Genomic DNA, 21,669 nt, shown 5'->3' on the forward strand with positions numbered 1-21,669 from the left:
TACTTACCACCAGTGCCAGAAAGACAGTGAGATAATAGTCGCATACCAAGGTGTTGCTTTTCTACAATGCCTTACAAACTGCTTCCCCACACATACCTAATATGTACATAACAACAACTGTACCACGTAGACTCTATTCCCATTTTACAGGTAGGGAAACTGAGACCAGATAGTTTGAGTCATTTGCTGAAGATCACACAGCTAGAAATGGATGTGGTGGCTACTTTAAGCCTCTTGCTCCACATTTTTGCCAATCTATATGACACTGAGCCCATGGCTTCTGATTAGGTTTTCCTGAGTTACACTAACGTAGTATTTGAAATTACAATCAATACATTAAAATGTCTTAAAGTGAACTTGAATCCAAAGTCTGACTTCCAGCCAAACCACTGGGCCATGGCTAGTGCCACCCAAGAACAGACATCTGTTTGAGCAAAAGGGCAGAAGCCTCCAGGCACCCGAGGCTGGCAATGGGGAGACGAGGGTTCAGACAGCTGCCCTTGGCCCAGCCCACCCAAAGGTCCAGTTCTTCCCTGCTTCCTGCAGAGCGGGGGCTCTCGGCCCTGGCAACGTATCAGCATCACTTCTTGATGTTCAGCCACTCAGTCGTGCCCGACTCTGCGACCCCATAGACTGCAGCACACGAGGCTTCCCTCTCTTTCACCATCTCCCAGAGCTTGCTCAAACTCATGTTCATCGAGTCAGTGATGCCATCCAACCATCTTGTCCTCTGTTTCCCCCTTCTCCTTCTGCCTTCAATCTTTCGCAGCATCACAGACAATCACTTAGGGAACTTATAAAGACACAACGCCAGGGCCCACCCCATGGGAGCCTAATCTCAAAGATCCCCGTGGGGATGTAAAGAGAGTTCAAGTAAAGAGCTGCACGTGAGACTCTGCACTATGCAGCTAGAGGTGTGAACAACAGCTGCAGACACAAGGACAGCAGAGAAGAAGTGCAGGGCTGTCTTCCGGAGTATCATGAAGCTCTGGCCACAGGCCACTGTATGGAGGGAACTGGAGGCTGGGACTTCCATCCCGAACTTGGGATCCTCTGGCTCTAAGACATGGAGCAATGGGACAGCCATGTCCAAGGGAAGCAGCAGAAGAGAAGTTCAAATGGCAGTAGCACCTGTTGGCCTGGACCACATGGCACCGCAGATGCACTGCCGTGTCAGGGCCTGGAATGCAGTGAGGAGGCTGCGGCAGGAAGAAACAGAGGAAACGTGCTTTGAGCACTCACGGGACAGTCCCTGGAGTCTACCAGAGTTAACTGTTGGGGTTTGTGTGGCAGAGAGCCCTAAGATGAAGGGTCCTTGATGTGTGGGTAGCAACAGTGTTCTCTTGTGCAAATACCACGAATGCACTCGTCTCTGTGTTTTTGTAAGTCCCTGCCAACTGCTAGGCTGGCTTCTTCCTTCAGCATTTCCTCATCTCCACTCCTAACTACAAGACAAGAAGAGCATAAACTCCCCCTAACGACAGCGAGGTAACCAGTGCCCCAGTGCACAGCCGTGCGGGTGGCAAAGAACCAGACATCCTGGTGAGACTCGCCTCAAAACAGAAATAGCATGAGAAACCCCACTGAAAGGCACAGCGCCCCCACCAAGTTCCTCCCCTTGGAATCCTGTTTTCTTTCATTGCAGCGGGGCCATCCATCAGGAGAGGCATTCCTGGTGCTAAATGCCTTGACTGAGGCTGGCAAGAACAGCCACCCTCCGCTGAAGGATGAGCTGAAAGCCTGTGGCTCCAGAAGAAATCAGAGGTGCTAATGAGAAACCTTTGGGTGGTGCAAGTTGCCCTGGCATCGGGTGACAGGCAGCCTAGGGCATCACTGCTACACGTCCTTTTGCCCTTACCCAGAACCCCGCCACTAAGTGAACGTGAACCTGACTGCAGCGCTCACCACCAGTTTTCATTTTACTGCACAAGCTAGCTCGTATTCTACCAGGAAGAAGAAAGATTTCAGATTCTGAGGCTGTCAGACATTTCCACTTACGAACTTAGTGAGGCTCCTAAATCACGACTGCGCTGCAGCTTGTAATCTCTCTCCCCTCATTCGCAGGCTTTCTAATATTTCCCCTGCTCTTTGGGTATCTTGGAGCAATCACACTAATAGGAACAATTTAATGGGGTCCTGGGCAGGCAGGGGTTTGGAGGATTATATTTCAACCTTTGGCTTCTTATCATAGAGAAACACCCTTCCTTAACAGATGACCTGGGTTGCAGACTGGCTCTTTTCTTTCTGAAGAATCAAAAATCTGGCTACTGCTCCTCCTTTAATCTCAGTTCCAGTCAAGGATGGGCCAAGGGCGGGATAAATGCCAATCAAAAACCAGGAAGGACCATCAACACTCAAGGGGCTTTCCAGATAGCACTAGTGGTAAAGAACCCGCCTGCCAATGCAGGAGACATAAGAGACATGGGTCTGATCTCTGGGTTGGGAAGATCTCTTGGAGGAGAGCATGGCAACCCACTCCAGTATTCTTGCCTGGAGAATCCCATGGACAGAGGAACCTGGAGGGCTACAGTCCACAGGATCACAAAGAGTCAGACACGACTAAAATGACTTAGCATGCATGAATGCATCAACATGCAAAGAACAAAGAATCATTTTTCTCAATGCTCAAAGGTCCAGTCTCAATCTAAGAACTTACCCACTGACCCTAACCAACCATTCACCAAGGTACCCCAGCTAAAGGCCTTGAGGTTTTATCTCAACTCCTCCATTTTTCACAACTCCCTCTATCCATCTAGCCCATAGCAAATTCTCTGAAAGCTCTCTCTGAGGTTTCTCTTAAATATACCCTACATCCTCTACCCTCAGTTCCTGTGCCCTGGTTTAGACTCTCAACATCTCCCAGCTGTATTTGTTTATTCAACAAATATTTAAGGAGCTATAACTATGTTACCAGGCCTATGTGCTGGGATCAAAGGGTTTCCTGTGCTCTCATGGAAAAGACATGTTAGACAAATAAGTGTGCAAATGACTGCTTAATAACAAATGTCATAAATGCTATTCAAAAAGTGCTACTTAAAAAAAAAAGTGCTATTTAAGTTGGTGTTGGGTATAAACACCTTTGATGTTTAACTGTTGAAACCAATTATTACATCTTTAGAACACCCAGAAGCCCAGCTTCTGGTTCAGCCAAGGAGGTTCCTATAGAACCCAGAGTTCCTACACACAAAAGCTGTAAACTCTGGACAAAACATACACACAAATGAAGACCTGAAGGTACTAAAGCACGAACAACAGAAAACATTTTAGAGAGTAGTCAAAACTTGGAAAAAAGGCATAAATGAGTTACCTGTCTCTACAGCTGTAAGTCTTGAAGTGGCTAAAACTCTGAAAGAAATATCCCAATTTTTCTGACCTGAGGAATAAGAGGATAGAGTTTGAGTCAAGCAATACCACTAGAAAGTAAGGAGAGAGATGAGATAGCAAAAGTGAACAAACTCTAATTCCTACATGTGATCTCTGCCCAAGTGTCTGGCTGACATATTAACTGGACAGATTTCAAAGGAGTTCAGCTAAAGATAAAAGAACTGAACAGAGATTTGAGCTGCTACTCAAAAGTTGGAGTGAACTATTTGAGTTCAACCAAGTTAAATACCTGATAAAACCATCAATAGTCTTCAGAGGACTATAATGGGATCCAGAGTTTCTACAGTATAATAATAAGTAATTCAAAATTACTGAATATTCAAAGAACCAAAACCCATGACTTAGTTGCACAAGCAGAGAAAATAGAAAATAATCTGGAAATGAACCCACGCTGACATTTGAAACAGCTGTTCTAACTAATGTTTAATAAATTTTAAATTTTCTCATGATGAAGAAGAGAACTAGAAACTATGCAAAAAGACCCCAATGGAAATACTCAAATTGAATATTAAAATATCTGAAATTTCAGTCAGTGACTAGTTGACTATGTTTAACAGAAGAAAGGAAACGACAAGAGAAAAGTTAGTTAACATTTAAGCTATAGCATAAGAAATTACCAAATCTAAGGCAAACAGAGAGGGATACTATCATATGAACTAGCTTCCGCCATAGCTCAGTTGGTAAAGAATCTGCCTGCAATGCAGGAGACCCAGGTTCAATCCCTGGGTTGGGAAGATCCCCTGGAGAAGGAAATGGCAACCCACTCTAGTATTCTTGCCTGGAGACTCCCATGGGCAGAGGAGCCTGGCAGGCTACAGTCCACAGGGTCACGCGAGTCAGACATGACTCAGTGACTATAGCACCACCAGCTTTTATATAGCTGTTGTCCTACAAGGAAGAGTAACAGAAAAATATCTGAATATATAAAATCCGAAATTTCTCCAATTTGGTAAAATCACACATTTATAAATTTATAAAACTCACCAAACCTCAATCAGAATAAAGACAAAGAAAACCATCCCTGAACAAATCAGAGCCAAATGGCTGACAGCCAAAAATAAACAGAAAATCTCCAAAGCAGCCAGAGAAAAAAGACATATTAAACACATGAAAGCAACAATTTTAATCATCACAGATTTCTCATCAGGAAATATGGAGACCATAAGATAGTGAAATATCATCTGCAGTTCTAAAGAAAAATACAATGTCAAAAAGAAATTCTATACCCAACTAAAATGTCTTTCAGAAGGAAAGCAAAGTAAAAAACATTTTCAGATGAAAGAAAACTAAAAGAATTTGTCACTATCAGATCTACACTCCAAGAAATGACATAAGAAGATTTTTCAGACTGAAGGGAAATAACTTTTCAAAATCAAAATGAATTTTTTATTTCTAAAATTGTCAATGATTTGAATACTATCTAAAATTTACATTAAAGAAGTTGTGAGATATTAATGTTTATCAAAAGAGTATTTGAAATGCTTGAATAACACCATTCTAAATAAAATGATCACACTGGAGTGAAATAGTCAAGGCATGGCCTAGATATATAACCGCATATTATTCAAAGAGTAAAATGGTTCTTATAAACAGTTTATAGTAACTTAGAAAAAATGTCTCTTACAAGTTAGCTAAACGTGTTAGCTATAAAATCGTCAACTATTAATAGTCCTTGACCTAATTATTCCTCTCCCAAGAACCCATCTTGAGGGACTATAAAATAATATCAAGAACAATGTGTGAAGATGTTCATTAATGTGATATTTTTTCCTGCAAAAATCCAAAATTCAATGTCATCTGTTTCAATAAAAGAGTTGTTAAATATATTATACTGAATTTGTACAATTCACTGTGACACAAGCAATAAAAAGAAATCATTTTCACTGCAAGGATAGCAATTTTATTTTTGATGTGTATACAGTTGTACTTCTATTAAGAAAATACTGCACAGGCTACCAGACATCAGTGTTTTCTCTGCATGATTTGTCTGCATGCATTGAAAATTTTAATATTTTCTTTGTATTTTTTGTCTTCTAAGTTACTTTTAATAAAAAACTATGAATGAATTTATATATAAGGTATGATATAAATTCTATTTTGATGTGCATTTTAAAAGATAGCTAGAACAAAATTCCCTAATATGGAAATTACCCACTGGGATACTCTCTACTAAACACAACGTGGTGGTTGTATAGCCAATTTAAGGCCCAAGATACTTCCTGCTTCCTAAAGAAAGGAAGGGGCTACGTAACTTAATGGTTAAGGAACAAGACCTGGAGCCAGACTGCCTGGGTGGGAATCCCAGTTCTGGCACTTACTTCAGTTAATCACTCTTTGTTTCATCTACAATATGAAGTTTACGATAAATGCTGGCTCCCAGGGTTAGTAGGAAAATCAAGTGAGTTAATACTGGTAAACTGTTTATAACAGAGTCAGGCATTTCATGTTATTTAATAGTATGTTGGTGTTCAGTCACCAAGTGATGTCTGACTCTTCACGACCTCATGAACTGCAGCATGCCAGCCTTCCCTGTCCCTTCACCATCTCCCAGAGTTTGACCAAGTTCACGTCCACTGAAATAGTATGCTAAACAAACACTAACTGGAAAATGATCCTAAGGAAATGATTAGATCAATCACTTGACTTAGGACAAGTGATTTAATTCTCTGTGCTCAGTGTTGTCATCAGTGAAATGGGGAACCCAACAGCACCTACTACATTGTTGTTCAAGGGTTAATTAGGGTGATATTTGTAAAATTCTCAGAACAGCTCTGGAATGGAGCAGGCACTGTACTAAGGGTTCTCTTACAGAGGGGCTGTTGACACAGGAAGGGTGGTACATCTACATGTGATCATGTGTGTCTTCCACATATTGCTGAGTGAAAGAATCAAGGGTTGCTCCCTCTGTGTGAGCACTCTGAGTCCTCCCTGCCCCTGATGAGAGGACTGTACCTGTATCCATCAGGAAAGAAATACCTTCCATAGTTTGCACAAAAGTACTTTGTACATGAAAGCTGACTTTCTAGAATATCACGTAAAATTAAATAAATGGACATACATGTGTTTTTAAATTTCCATCCATGTTAGCATAAGCTGTATCAGGATGGTGGGTTCAGGGTATTATTACTGTCTTTTCCAAACCGTTTTGTAGATCCCCTCTCCTCCTTTTTACTAGAACATCTCTTCTGCATAAAAGCAATAAAGCTTTGTGTCTTACACAAAGCTTGACGTGGTAAGATACTCTATTGACTCGGAAAGATTCTCATGATAGAATGGGTACCCATGGACAGGTAACATCCCATCTACAAATGTCTGTGGCTACAAGAATCTCTGGGGGGAAAGGGGGAACATTAACATCAAAAAATGGAAAACTGGGGAATTCCCTGGTGGTCTAGTGGTTACGACTCCTCTCTTTCACTGCCGTGGGCCCAGGTTCAATCACGGGTCAGGGAACTGTGATCTGGCAAGTCGTGGAGAGCTGCCAAAAACACAAAACAAAACAAAAATGAACAACTACTATTTCTGGGCTAAAGTATTACAGGCTACTTTCTCAGGACTGTGTATTAATGAGACTATTTCTTTTAAAAAGAAAAGAAACTTTTTTAGATTTCAGTACACATGAAAAGGAAATATACTGAGCAGCTGTCATTTGGTGGTAATATGGAAATTCTCGTTTTCTTTTATATCTTTTCCTCTAATGAATGCATGTAATATTTATACACAGAATATATCAATATTATTAAACTATACATGGTTCATCTACATACTTATAGTCAAGAATAACTTGGATGATAAAAAGACACATTGATAAGCATACTTTACAGGTGGAAAGGGGAGTTATGTACAATTTCTCTGCTTCCTCACCCCCAAAACAGTGCAAGCAAATGAAGCCATTGTTTCCAGAAGACTACTCTATTTTATCAGTTAGCAAGGAACATGCCCCCAGAACATTCACTGCAATAAGCTTCTGACATGGTATAAAGTTTAGGAAACCTTACTTCCAAGTTCCTGTTATGCCACATTCCCAGCTTCCCCCTGGAGTGCTCTGGGAGGAGACTGTCTTATTTACAGATTATTTCTGTTTCTTATATTCCTGCCTGTGCTGTGCCCAAATATTTTCAGAGCTAGAGCAGAGCAGTGGAGCCATTTGTAAACACACAACACACACACACACACACACACACACACTACAGAGCAAAGATATACAAACCAGATAATATCTCTCTCTCTCTCTCTCTCTCTCTCACACACACACACACACACACACACACACACACACACACACACACACACGACAGAGTGAAGAAATACAAACCAGGTAATATTAAACACAGATCATACCCTCCAGACTGTCAGGCAGGGGAAAGACTAGGACACGTGCACCAGCCCACAATCTCCAACGTGTTAAAATAATTTAATTGGGTATTTCATGGCACATTTTGCATTATTATGGCTCCCTTTGGATGCAACAAATGATTTGCTTCAGTAATAGAGTCCCAAGTAGCAGCATTATGTGATTAAGCAAGTGAGAACATCAACCATTAAATTCCGTTCAGTCATGCTTACATCCATCTTATTTCTTTTTTATATTTTAAATTTTCCTGCCAGTGTATATTCACCTGAGACCATTCCTAAGTAATCTGTTTATGAGAGCTTCTCTTCTTCCTTTTCCTCCAATCACTGCTGCACTCACAGTTTCAGAACTGCAGTTTGATTCTCCTTTAAGTGGAGTGACCATTATGTTACAAGGCACAAGAGCATTGTCCGCAATTCCCATATTCATAGTCGCTCTCCAAAATATTTCAAACGGCTTGTTGTGTGGGCCTCAAAGCAATTCCAGTGTATCAGACTTTAACATTTGATTAGAATCTCCCTAGTCATTAAGCAGTAGTCTTAATCAGCATCTCAATCTATTAGGTTCAACAGTGGATAGGAGGTTAAAAGAACATGGTGAAAAGTTTAACAGCTTGACCATCCTAGACAAACGGTTCTGAACTCTGCTGGAACCACTGGACCTCTTGAGGATATGTAAGAAATGCAGATCTTCTACCCAAAATAATGCATGCACACACATAAGAGATTCTGCATAATTTTTAGAGGCTTCACACACACACTACTCAGTAGTTCAAAGAGCTCAACTTTAGAATCCCTTCTCTGTTACCAGCAAGTTCTCTTAGTTTAGTTCAGTTGTTTAGTCATGTCCAACTTTGCAATCCCATGGTCTGCAGCATGCCAGGCTTCCCTGTCCATCACCCACTCCCGGAGCTTGCTCAGACTCTTGTCCATCAAGTCGGTGATGCCATCCAACCATCTTATCCTCTGTCGTCCCCTTCTCCTCCTGCCTTCAATCTTTCCCAGCATCAGGGTCTTTTCCAATGGATCAGTTCTTCACATCAAGTGGCCAAAGTACTGGAGTTTCAGCTTCAGCATCAGTCCTTCCAATGAATACTCAAGACTGATTTTCTTTAGGATGGATTGACCTCCTTGCAGTCCAAGGGACTCTCAAGAGTCTTCTCCAACACCACAGTTCAAAGGCATCAATTCTTCCGCACTCAACTTTCTTTACAGTCCAACTCTCATATCCATACATGACTACTGGAAAAACCATAGCTTTGACTAGATGAAACTTTGTTGGCAAAGTAATGTCTACTTTTTAATATGCTGTTTAGGTTGGTCAAATATTTTCTTCCAAGAAGCAAGTGTCTTTTAATTTTATGGCTGCAGTCAACAAAGCACTGATTTCGGAGCCCCAAAAAATAGTCTGTCACTGTTTCCATTGTTTCCCCATCTATTTGCCGTTGAGTGATGGGACTGGATACCATGATGGTTGCTTTCTGAATGCTGAGTTTTAAGCCAGCTTTTTCACTCTCCTCTTTCACTTTCATGAAGAGGCTCTTAAGTTCTTCACTTTCTGCCATAAGGGTGGTGTCATCTGCTTATCTGAGGTTATTGATATTTCTCCCAGCAATCTTGATTCCAGCTTGTGCTTCATCCAGCCTGGCATTTTTCATGATGTACTCTGCATATAAGTTAAACAAGCAGGGTGACAATATACAGCCTTGACATACTCCTCTCCCAGTTTGGAACCAGTCTGTTGTTCCATGTCCAGTTCTAACTGTTGCTTCTTGACTTGCATACAGATTTCTCAGGAGCCAGGTGAGGTGGTGTGGTTTTCCGTCTCTTGAAGAATTTTCCATAGTTTGTTGTCAACTACACAGTCAAAGGCTTCAGTGTAATCAATAAAGCAGAAATAGATGTTTTTCTGGTATTCTCTTGATTTTTCTATGATCCAGCAGATGTTGGCAATTTGATCTCTGGTTCTTCTGCCTTTTCTAAATCCAGTTTGAACATCTGGAAGTCCACAGTTCACATACTGTTGAAGCCTGGCTTGGAGAATTTTGAGCATTACTTTGCTAGCATGTTCAGTTCAGTTCAGTTCAGTCACTCAGTCGTGTCTGACTCTTTCTGACCCCATGAATCGCAGCATGCCAGGCCTCCCTGTCCATCACCATCTCCCAGAGTTCACTCATACTCACGTCCATCGAGTCGGTGATGCCATTCAGCCATCTCATCCTCTGTCGTCCCCTTCTCCTCCTGCCCTCAATCCCTCCCAGCATCAGAGTCTTTTCCAATGAGTCAGCTCTTTGCATGAGGTGGCCAAAGTACTGGAGCTTCAGCTTTAGCATCATTCCCTCCAAAAGAAATCCCAGGGCTGATCTCCTTCAGAATGGACTGGTTGGATCTCCTTGAAGTCCAAGGGACTCTCAAGAGTCTTCTCCAACACCACAGTTCAAAAGCATCAATTCTTCGGCGCTCAGCTTTCTTCACAGTCCAACTGTCACATCCATTCATGACTACTGGAAAAACCATAGCCTTGATTAGACGGACCTTTGTTGGCAAAGTAATGTCTCTGCTTTTGAATATGCTATCTAGGTTGGTCATAACTTTCCTTCCAAGGAGTAAGCGTCTTTTAATGTCATGGCTGCAGTCACCATCTGCAGTGATTTTGGAGCCCAAAAAAATAAAGTCTGACACTGTCTCTACTGTTTCCCCATCTATTTCCCATGAAGTAATGGGACCAGATGCCATGATATTAGTTTTCTGAATGTTGAGCTTTAAGCCAACTTTTTCACTCTCTACTTTCACTTTCATCAAGAGGCTTTCTAGTTCCTCTTCACTTTCTGCAATAAGGGTGGTGTCATCTGCATATCTGAGCTTATTGATATTTCTCCTGGCAATCTTGATTCCATCTTGTGTTTCTTCCAGCCCAGCATTTCTCATGATGTACTCTGCATAGAAGTTAAATAAGCAGGGTGACAATATACAGCCTTGACATATTACTTTTCCTATTTGGAACCAGTCTGTTGTTCCATGTCCAGTTCTAACTGTTGCTTCCTGACCTGCATACAGATTTCTCAAGAGGCAGGTCAGATGCTCTGGTATTCCCATCTCTTTCAGAATTTTCCACAGTGTACTGTGATCCACACAGTCTAAGGCTTTGGTATAGTCAAGAAAGCAGAAACAGATATTTTTCTGGAACTCCCTTGCTATTTCGATGATCCAGCAGATGTTGGCAATTTGATCTCTGGTTCCTCTGCCTTTTCTAAATCCAGCTTGAACATCTGAAAGTTTGTGGTTCACGTATTGCTGAAGCCTGGCTTGGAGAATTTTGAGCATCACTTTACTAGCGTGTGAGATGAGTGCAATTGTGCGGTAGTTTGAGCATTCTTTGGCATTGTCTTTCTTTGGGATTGGAATGAAAACTGACCTTTTCCAGTCCTGTGGCCACTGCTGAGTTTTCCAAATTTGCTGGCATACGGAGTGCAGCACTTTCACAGCATCATCTTTTAGGATTTGAAATAACTCCACTGGAATTCCATCACCTCCACTAGTTTTGTTCATCGTGATGCTTTGTAAGGCCCACTTGACTTCACATTCCTGAATGTCTGGCTCTAGGTGAGTGATCACATCATCGTGATTAGCATGTTAGATGTGTGCAACTGTGCAGTAACTTGAACATTCTTTGAGCATGCTGGGCTATGTCTAAAGACACTGTTTGTCACAACTTGAGGGGGTGGTGTGGTCCTGCAACTACTGGGCAGAGACCAGAAATGCTGTCACACATTCTACAATGTCCAGGACAGTTTTCCAAAACAAAGAATTATCCAGCCCACAATGCTGTGTTGAGGCTGAGAAATTCTGCTCCAAAGAGTATGCCAAAAAGTCTTATTGAACATCTAGACCCAGCTCCATATGAAAAAATACCCAAAGAGAGTAAATACAAATCATGGGTATATCCTTACATTTTCACCTTGACTCATTCATTCAACCAATTATCTATGCAACAAACTTTTACTGAACACCTACTCTGTGCCAAGTATCACTAGCAAGTCACAAGGAATACAGAAGTGAACAAGACAGGGTTCCTGCCTTCTTTGAAGTTACTCCTTAGACATAAAGCCACTTCAGTAAAGAGTCCATTCAAAGATTGTACTATCAGTTAGGAATGAATTCAACTACCTGCAATACTTTAATCAGACATGGATTTGAGTTAGCCCAATACATTTTCTGCAGATGGTGATTGCAGCCATGAAATTAAAGGACACTTACTCCTTGGAAGGAAAGTTATGAACAACCTAGATAGCATATTCAAAGCAGAGGCATTACTTTGCCAACAAAGGTCCATCTAGTCAAGGCTATGGTTTTTCCAGTAGTCATGAATGGATGTGACAGTTGGACTGTGAAGAAAGCTGAGCGCCGAATTGATGCTTTTGAACTGTGGTGTTGGAGAAGACTCTTGAGAGTCCCTTGGACTGCAAGGACATCCAACCAGTCCATTCTGAAGGAGATCAGCCCTGGAATTTCTTTGGAGGGAATGATGCTAAAGCTGAAACTCCAGTACTTTGGCCACCTCATGTGAAGAGTTGACTCATTGGAAAAGACTCTGATGCTGGGAGGGATTGGGGACAGGAGGAGAAGGGGACGACAGAGGATGAGATGGCTGAATGGCATCACTGACTCGATGGACGTGAGTCTGAGTGAACTCCAGGAGTTGGTGATGGATAGGGAAGCCTGGCGTGCTGCGATTCATGGGGTCACAGACAGTCGGACACAACTGAATGACTGAACTGAACTCAACTGAATACATATTCATGTGACTGAAAAGAAATTCAAGAGCAGTAAGTCCCAGACACAGAAAGTGGTACCTGTAGTTTCAGACCCCATCTATTTTCCTGCTCCACCATTCTTAACATTTTACCTTCTGTTCTCACAAGAAGCCTGTTGCTCCTCAAAGCTAAAAAGTGAATTCTAAATGGACGGAGGAGACAGAGCAAAGGACAAGGGCAAAACAATGTACAAACTAGTTGACTTCCCCTTTAAATGGAAATGACTGCCTGGAAATTTTACCCTAGACCTTATCCTTCCATCTCATTGGCTACTACTGGGTCACATGACCACACACATCTGCAAGGGAGTATGGGAAGGTAAGAATTTTTAACTGGGCACATGGTTACTCTGAGAAAATCAGGGTTCTTTTGTTACTATTTTAATAACTGTTCTTTTGTTAAAGAATAGTCTGGTAATCAGAAAGGTAGAATGGATATAGTGGGGGGAGAGGGAGGGAGTAATTAGCCTTGCCTGCCCTAAGTGTGATAAGTGCAAGAAAGCAAGATTTAGGAAATGCTAAGGGACTACTTTAGACTCTGATGCTGGGAGGGATTGGGGGCAGGAGGAGAAGGGGACGACAGAGGATGAGATGGCTAGATGGCATCACTGACTCGATGGACATGAGTCTGAGTGAACTCTGGGAGATGGTGATGGACAGGGAGGCCTGGCGTGCTGCGATTCATGGGGTCGCAAAGAGTCAGACACGACTGAGTGACTGAACTGAACTGAACTGAAGGGACTACTTAGGAAAGACATGTCAGCCACCCTTTTGCAATAAGGGAAGAGGGGAAGCTCCCAGAGGAGGGGTTCTTGAGGGGAACCTCGAGTTGCTTAAGAGACTTGAAAATGAAACTAAGGAAAAGTCAGTGTGTGCCTATTTAAGAGCAGTGGGCTGGGTGTGTGACAGCACACAATAACAGAAGGAGATTTTGCTCTACACTGAAAACAACGTGGGAGAATACTAATTGGACAAACGCTTTCATCCTATGAAACACACAGCAGCAAAAGGTATACACTGCTGCCTGCCAAACCCTGAATGAGAGCACATGATGTAGCATGCAGATTATAGGGAAAAGTGTTTACGTGCAATAATATATTATGAAGGAAGGCTATGGATGAGTACATTTTGAAAATGTCTCCCCAAAGTCGCATTATAAAAAAAATCTGTGTAGACATTTAACAAGGCCTGTCCTTAAAAGAAGGTTCTTATTCATCAAGCGAGTTTGCCAATGACATCCCCCCAAGGTGAACAGTTGGGAAAACAACAGCTTCACAGCAGAGTTCTAGGTTGTGTAAAGCATAGGTACAAAGTAGAATTAAGTAATATACTAGAAAAGATATGCACTTGAAACAACTTTTCTCATATGAGATCATATCCACACATGGGAAGAGTTTCTCTGAATGGCTTAATAAAATTTTCCAATGATAGTATTTAATGATTTAGTGTTTTTAAAACTGTTTTATTAAGGTATTATTTATATACTATTAAACTTAGCCATTACCCCCAAAAGTTCTCTCAGATCCATTTTGACTTAATCCCTACTTTCTTCCCCAGCCCAAGGCAACCACTGTTCTGGCTTTCTCTCTCTATTACCTTCTCCTGTTCTGGGTACTCCATATAAATGGAATCACATAACATGTGGTCACTTACATCTGACTTCTTCCATTCACCATAATGTGTTTGAGGATCAGCCATGTTGCAACACGAATGGGTTCCTTTTAATTTCTGGTCTCAGCTATACATGTGTACACAACCTCAGAACATACTCTAAACATGACTGAAAACCCAGGCTAGTAAAGCTACTGACCCTCCCGCCACTTTCTGGTCACCAGAATCATCACTTTCACCAAAATTCACTATGTCATTCACTGCTCCAAACCATGCAAACCCCAGTCCACTGCGGCAGCAGCAACTGAGCAGGGCAGGGGAGAAGCTCCCAAACCAGCATATGACAGACTCCCCCATTATTCTTACTTGAATCTCAAACGTTTTCCAAGCATAAGTGCTTCTTAAATTGCTGGACGCCACTGGTTAATTTCCAGAATACTGAAACTGTTGCTGTCTCACTTTCGTCCGGCTTTACAGATGCTTTGGGGGAAAAGGATTGACTGACTTCCTTATTCAGCTATTACCTGGAAGTCCTGCCAATAACTCAATTTTAAAATCACACCACTGTAAATAACGCACAGAGTGTAGTGATAGGATGATTTACAAGGCTATGGATGTCTCGTGGGGGGATATCATGACAGATTGATCCATCAATCGGGGGAGAATGGGACAGGTAAAAATGGCTGATCACATTCACATTACTATCAGCCCTAAGCATAATTTACAAGTTGAAAGGGTGGTTCTATGTCATTTATATATCTTGGCAAGTGACAACTGTTTTAAAGCACCAAACTGCAATTCTACCTGTGTGTGCACACGTGTATCTGTACACACATACACGTGTCATATATCTCAGAATATGTACTTGTTCACATATGGATGCCCACACATCCATGCATAGAAAGCAGGTTTATTCTCCCGTTAATGCCCATCACTGTGATCATTATAATCAAGCTATGTGAACTACGAATTTATTATTAATCCAATTCTGGTCAAATCCCAGAAATTCTAGGTATCCTCTCACCTACTGATGCAGAAAAGACATTCTAGGTATGCTGTCTTCCACTTCCAGGCAGAAGAGCATATTGGACGGAAGAATCAAATGCTAATATGAGCCCAGATCCATGAAAACTAAACATAAATCCCTATTATTAAGTCTGAAGGTGATGTCCAAAAAAAATGTCAATAGTATTTCATTAACCAAAACAATCTGATTGGCTGTGAATACTGCTTTGAGGGTGAAAGAGGCTAGCCTCATCATTCAAAACTTTCCTAAAGTAGTCAGTATCTTAGGTCCATGGAAGAAAATAAAAAGCTCACCTTAACTTCAAAGCGGCTTCAGCACCAATTTTTCACGCTTGATCACGAATAATGTCAGTTGGCTGAAACTCTCTGACGAGTGCCTCTAGGGAAATTTGTAAAGCACGTGTTAATCTTCAACCTCTACCCAAGAGTTTTCCTTCACAGTCGCTTGCCACCTGTCACCGTGTTCCCTGTTACAGGGTGAGTTTAGTCATGGGGGTCACCAAGAGCGAGAAAGATGTGATAGGGAGGCTGACCTGAGAGATTCCCGAAATATCGTTTGACAAGGACTTCTCAAGACAGCAGAGGTGAGGGTTCACTGGCATTCACTCTCAGAAGTGTGCAACGTGTGTTAATGTTCTGCTTGCTCCAGACTGAGGCAAGCACTGACCATATTCATAAGCTAGTATGAATGAGCATTACCGCAGCAGCTATTAATATTATTTACTGAGTACTCTTCCATGCCTGGTATTACATCCTAGTCGTTTAACATGAGCTTTTAATTTACAGTACAACACATTGCTGAGGAAGGCCATTGCTCTAAGGATCATTTCAGCCACCTTGCAGTTATACTTCACTGAAGAAGCGTTTACAGTTCACACTAATCCTAAGAAGTAAGTAGGCACTATGAATATCCCCATTTTACAGATGAGGAACCAAGAGATAGTAAGCCACTTGGCCAGTACCAAGTCAGGACTGGACCAATTTTATTCTACTCTCAACATTCCTGCTTCAGCCACTGAGTTCAGCGCTAGGAGTTGATTAGAAAAGTGCTTCTGTAGTACTACTGATACTCTGAACAAGGCCTGTTGTGACAGAAAACAGGAAGGAAGATACTACCCAAGGACTGCCTTGAGTAATGGAGATGATACAAAACCCAAGCTAGTATTTTATCTTGTTTAAGAAACATTTTTAAGAGGAATAACACATTTTTAAGAGGAATCTGTCTTGGATAACAATAAAGAAACCTATCAAGGGGCTGGTAAAAATATTGACTTTTAATGATTTTGAATTCAAAACCAAACCCATATGAAAACTTACCCACATTATTTTCTCATTACTTCATTCATTCATTTATTCATTTAAATATATATATTGAACACCAGCAAGGTGTAGGGATTTTGCTAGACACAGAAGATACCGATGCAAACATGGTGGCCTGTCCCAACCTCGGTGGAGAGTGGGGGTCAATCTGACAAGTCATCAGGCTAACAATCAGTTGTGACGAGTGCTCTGGTGGGAGAATTAGAGTCTTATCTGAGCATGTGTGCGAGAGAATGGCTCCGACCTCATTTTCCCTTTTGAGAGAGGGTCCCAGGGGCTGTGTGTCAGCTGAGACTGGAGGGAGAGGTCCAGGTGAATAGCAGGTAGTGGGCAGAGCTCCAGGCAGAGGGACATTTCAGGAACAGGAGCTTCGTGAGCAGATCCAAGAGGTGAGTGGGAATGAGGATGATTCAAGAAACTAAAAGGTTTGGTATAGTTCATGCTTAGCACGCCTGCAAGTAGCAAGAAATGAGGTTAGACAAGATGAAACCGGAGCTACTTTTAGACCAGTGAAAGCAGAAATGTGAACTCGCCTACCCAAAAAGATTTCCCGGCGTGGAGTAACAAGCAGGTGAGAAGCAGAAAGCTAGTGAAACCATCCCACTCTGGCCAAGCTTCCTTTACAGGAACAGGGATTCTTTTCTAAGTCCAGTGAATAGAAACAATTTAATATCCCCCATCCTAATCCAGGCATGCCTTCTGACATGCCCTTCTCTTTACAGGGCATGTCATGGCGAACAGTGACACAGACCGCCTTTGCGAAAAGAGCTAAAAATATAAAGGGAGATGCAATCTAATATAGCATTTAATCTGGTCTTGTCCTCATCAAGTAAGACTCTCAGGAAAATGTAGAATCAACCATCACAGAAGGCGCTTCTCATTTTAAGGACAAGGGAGTGCCTGCCTGAGGATGAGTGTAACAGGCCAGTGGAGATGGAGAAATCCAGGCTGTGGGACCGCGGCTTGTTTCCAGAAACCCAAGTATGCATAAAACACCCCTGGCTGCCAGGCAGTTTGGAAAAGGAACCACTCTGGTTGTAATATAAAGCAGGAAGAAAGATCACCGCTATAAAGGGACTGCCTTGAGGCGGGGGATGGATGAAGCCCTTTTATGGGAGCCATAAACTGAGCTTGCTTATAGGATGAGTTTATCTGCTCCGCGCAACCACGGTCAGTATCACATTCTCAGCAGAAGTGAGAGCAGGCTCACCGTTTCCACGGTTATTCTCTTGTCCTCCTCTTTGTCTGGCTGACAGCATCACCCATGTATTTTGGGGGGAAGGGTCTCAGTTTAAGCAAGTTCTTGTGGTCTTTGTTTCCCGGTAAATGTGAAGCCTGCTTGGCAAATATTCCCATAGCACCTCTCTCTTCTTCCTCAAGATTGCTCACAACTCTAATTCCAGGATTTGCTGTGAGATGTACCTTGTCGGTCCTGTGACGCTGAAGCCCCCTGAGCGTGGGGCCCAGTCCTTCATCTCCATCATGGACAACCCAGGACCTGAGACCCAGCAGATGGGCTTCTTTCCATCATGATGCCTTTTCAGTTTCTAAATAATCACTTCTGAATTCAATAAAATGTTGCAATTCCCACTTAAACATTTGTTCTACATCAATGATTTGTCAGACACCATGCCAAGAATTCCTCAAGCTTCTTCCCATTTCATCTGTAGAGCAGCCTGGTACCCATCACCATTGGGAAGGAGAAGAAATCAAAGCTGAGAGAGAAGAGTGACTTATCAAGCGAAACCCAGCCTCACACCACATCTTCTGACTCGAACCCAATATCCTTCACCATCCTCATCACACAACACGAGCCGGCCCACCGAGCTCTCTGCTGACACACATGGACCAGGGATACCCGAGCTTTAGACCATCTAGTTAGCTCTGTGACTTTGCCGTCTCTGGACACTACCCATCCTAATGCATTTATCCATTCTTAAATATGTAACATTAACAACACACTAATTTTTAAAAGAAACTTTTAGTCCATCACTCTAAGTAGACAGTAGCCTTTAAAATAAGACAGGATGATGAAGCAAAACCAGAGTCCTGAAACTGCAGCTACACGTCAGAGCTTCTGAGCCCAGAGCTGCTCATTATGGATTCAGGGAGCTAAATAACTAGGTCATAGCAGCAGCCAGCTAAGATTCTCTCCTGGAACCAAGCAAGAGTATCAATTTGGAATGGCTGCTCAGAACAGGGCCTGGAACATAACAAGTACTGTAAAATGTGTGTTCACACACAAAAGGGCAACTGAAAAGTGTCCAGTTTTACCCTCCAGGGAATAGAAAAGAAAGAGGAGAGAGAGAAGGGAGGGGAGGCAGAAAAGGAGCAATAATGAAATAAAAGAATCATAGATTTTAATATATACACACACACCATACGTAGAAATTATAACTGGGCATGGGTGTTAACTAAACTTAATATGTAATCATTTTACAATAGAGACATATATTAAATCATGATGGTGTACACCTAAAATTAGTATGTTATACATCAATTATATCTCAATAAAAGGAGGTGAAGAAAATGTATCATTATGAGATATCTTGCTGGTTAATATTCTCCCAATGTCTAAACAACTTTCACAGCCTCATTCTGGGCATCTCGCATTTTCAAACAAAACACTGAGAGAGCATTTCAGGAAGGAAATAACTGCAATTTAAAATAAAACCATATCCCATATAGGTTGGGATAGGAGAGGCAGTGGCGTATTTTTTTAATGAAGGGAGATAGCCTTCATTAAAGGGAATATTTTGATAGGTTCTTGGTTTAGGAAAAGGGAGGCTCTTCGACCTGGAACAAGTCTGGAAGGAAGCTATCCAAATAAAAAGAGGTGAGGGCAGGGAGCAGGGAGGGAGGATGGAAAGTGAGGAGAGAAGGACTCGGAGCGCCACAGGCTCACAGTGGGGAGAGGCAGGCAACGGGAGAGAGCACTCATGCCCACAGCACCCGTTCTCCTGCCTTCAGCCTGAATATCGCAGCTAGAACTCACTCGTGTGCTGTGCAGCTAACCTCTCCTCCCCTCTCGAACCCTCCGTGGTAAACTAAAAGCCCCTTCAGGTCAAGGCCGGTGTCTTTTCGCACTTACTGCTCTGCATCCCGTATGGCCGCAAAGGGTCCGACCCCACTGAAGTGCCTTAGCACGCACACATCCAGGCGTCCGGTCTAACGCCTGTCGCACAGTATTCTGCATTTGTTGACTGAACAAGCAAAGAGGAGAAAGAGGGCAGCAGCATGGTGGGAGCCCAGAACCTAAGTCACCAAGACCACCAGTGAGGGTGCCCCTAGCGAGGGAAACCAAGCTAAAAACAAACAAAAGTGATGTCTAATTCTCAGTTTTAACATGTTCACTGTGCTCTCCTCCCCCGTCGTTACCTTTAAATTCTGTAAAACATCACTGTTCACAACACTGTATAGAGCTGCAGGACTATATACAGCTCTGGGGTGTGGGGTGTGAAGATGACGGAGAATCAATCAATTTCGGTAGAAATGGCTAGAAGACAGCAATCACCAGAATTCTTCCCACTTTGGAGACGCTAGGTGAAGTGTCGAATGGCCCTCTCTGACTTGCTGGACATCCAGGGAGGAGGCTGGGATGTGAGCTCAAGGCCATTCAGAAGGCTGGCAGGCTTACAGACAACACCCTTACCCCCAGTCAGGGGCCCTTAGGGCAAATTATAAGCACAATAAATCAGGTAGAACAGGAACTGTAGTTCCACCTCCCCAGCAAATGGCAAGATAGAAACAGTACTGTCTGGGTAACCATCACACCCAGCATGGGTTCAACAAAGGCAACAGAGTCATCAGCCCTTGGTGTCCTTTTCAGAATAAACCACAAGATATCGATGCATTTCTCCCCGTGGAGCCATCGGGCAAGCATTCCAATATCGGTAAAAGGTATTGACTGGTACTTATTAAGTGCCCACATGCTCCTGGTGCTAGACAAAAGACCCAGTAACATGTGTCAAAGCTCTCAGGTAAAAAGGGTATCAACATTAATATAAATACCAGTGACAGTCCCCAAATGACCTTTCGAGACCACCTCGGAGAAGAACTCTGATGACACAAAATAAGTCATTTGCAGGCATGATCTCTACCCAAAGTGACAGTCAAGTGGCTCAATATTCTGATTCACAAAGCCTACTAGAAGCAAAAATGCCAAGATATCTTGAATAAAATGCTTTAACTCTTCAAAATACAATAGCTAACAGTAGTTCAGCTTCCAGGCTACCAGCTGGGGGTTATATCGCCCCCAAGAGTCACAAGGAGCTTTGTACTTTTCAAACTCCCCTAAAAAGGAGTTTCGAAAGGAAGATTTCCCTCAAAAAGTAGGTACAATTGGGCTTTTCTTAAGCTATAAATGCAACAGACATGGGGAAGTGGTGGGCACAGGAATGAGGAAAATGGAAAACTTTTGCTGTCTCTACTCAGCTGCTTTGAGGGCTATCATGATAACTGGAGGAAAAACAAAAACAATACCTCAAAATTCAAAGACCGGCTCCTCAACTGTGCGTCCTCTCTAGGAATAACTTCCCACCGATCCCGGGAAACATTCACATCTATGAAGCTTGAACAGCTCTTCCATCAATTTATTGGGGATTTATAATAAGGGAACTGTCATCTTCCAACAAGGAGATGACATGCCCGTTGATTCCATTTCTCTTCCTGGTACAGAAGGAAGTGGTGAGTAATGCTTCTCGCCCCATGGGGAATGAATCACCAGCGGCATAAACACGCCCCGAGCCTCGCCACGGACAGCCCTGGTGTTGCTCTTGTCATTCCCTCTCATTCCCTCTCCAAAGGCTGATCAATGACAATATGTAAATGTGCGTCCAGGACACGCCGCCCCTCCCTCCGCCAGCCTGACAGGGGCCCCTCCCTCCAGGCTCCCTTTGTGCATCAGTGACAGACCAGCTTGATGTACGGTCTCCATGACGTGCTTCATCTCATTAGAGGACAATCCTTTGCTCAATTCTTAATGGACTTTACAAATTGGCCGTCCTCCCTCTGGTGCAAGATTATTATAATTTTATTATTCATTCCAGGAATTAGTTGCCAGGAATGACAACATGATCAGCACCACTGGCAGATACAAGGAACATCTCCCATGACATCTTAGGAAGGGGACCATCTGAAATCATGTTTGATCTTTAATTAGG

The 21,669-nt window shown here is 42.6% G+C and overlaps 1 long non-coding RNA gene across 1 annotated transcript in view; it reads right to left on the reverse strand.

Moving 5' to 3' along the window:
• Positions 1-21,159, reverse strand: part of LOC121817226 (uncharacterized) — a 138,781-nt gene extending 117,622 nt beyond the window's left edge. The window contains exon 1 of the long non-coding RNA XR_009597412.1: positions 20,990-21,159. This is a non-coding gene — a long non-coding RNA (uncharacterized LOC121817226). The remainder of the gene's footprint in view (positions 1-20,989) is intronic.
• Positions 21,160-21,669: the final 510 nt, after the last annotated feature.

Source organism: Ovis aries, chromosome 19 (genome assembly GCF_016772045.2).
Source record: "Ovis aries strain OAR_USU_Benz2616 breed Rambouillet chromosome 19, ARS-UI_Ramb_v3.0, whole genome shotgun sequence".
In the NCBI taxonomy this organism is placed as follows: Eukaryota; Metazoa; Chordata; class Mammalia; order Artiodactyla; family Bovidae; genus Ovis; species Ovis aries.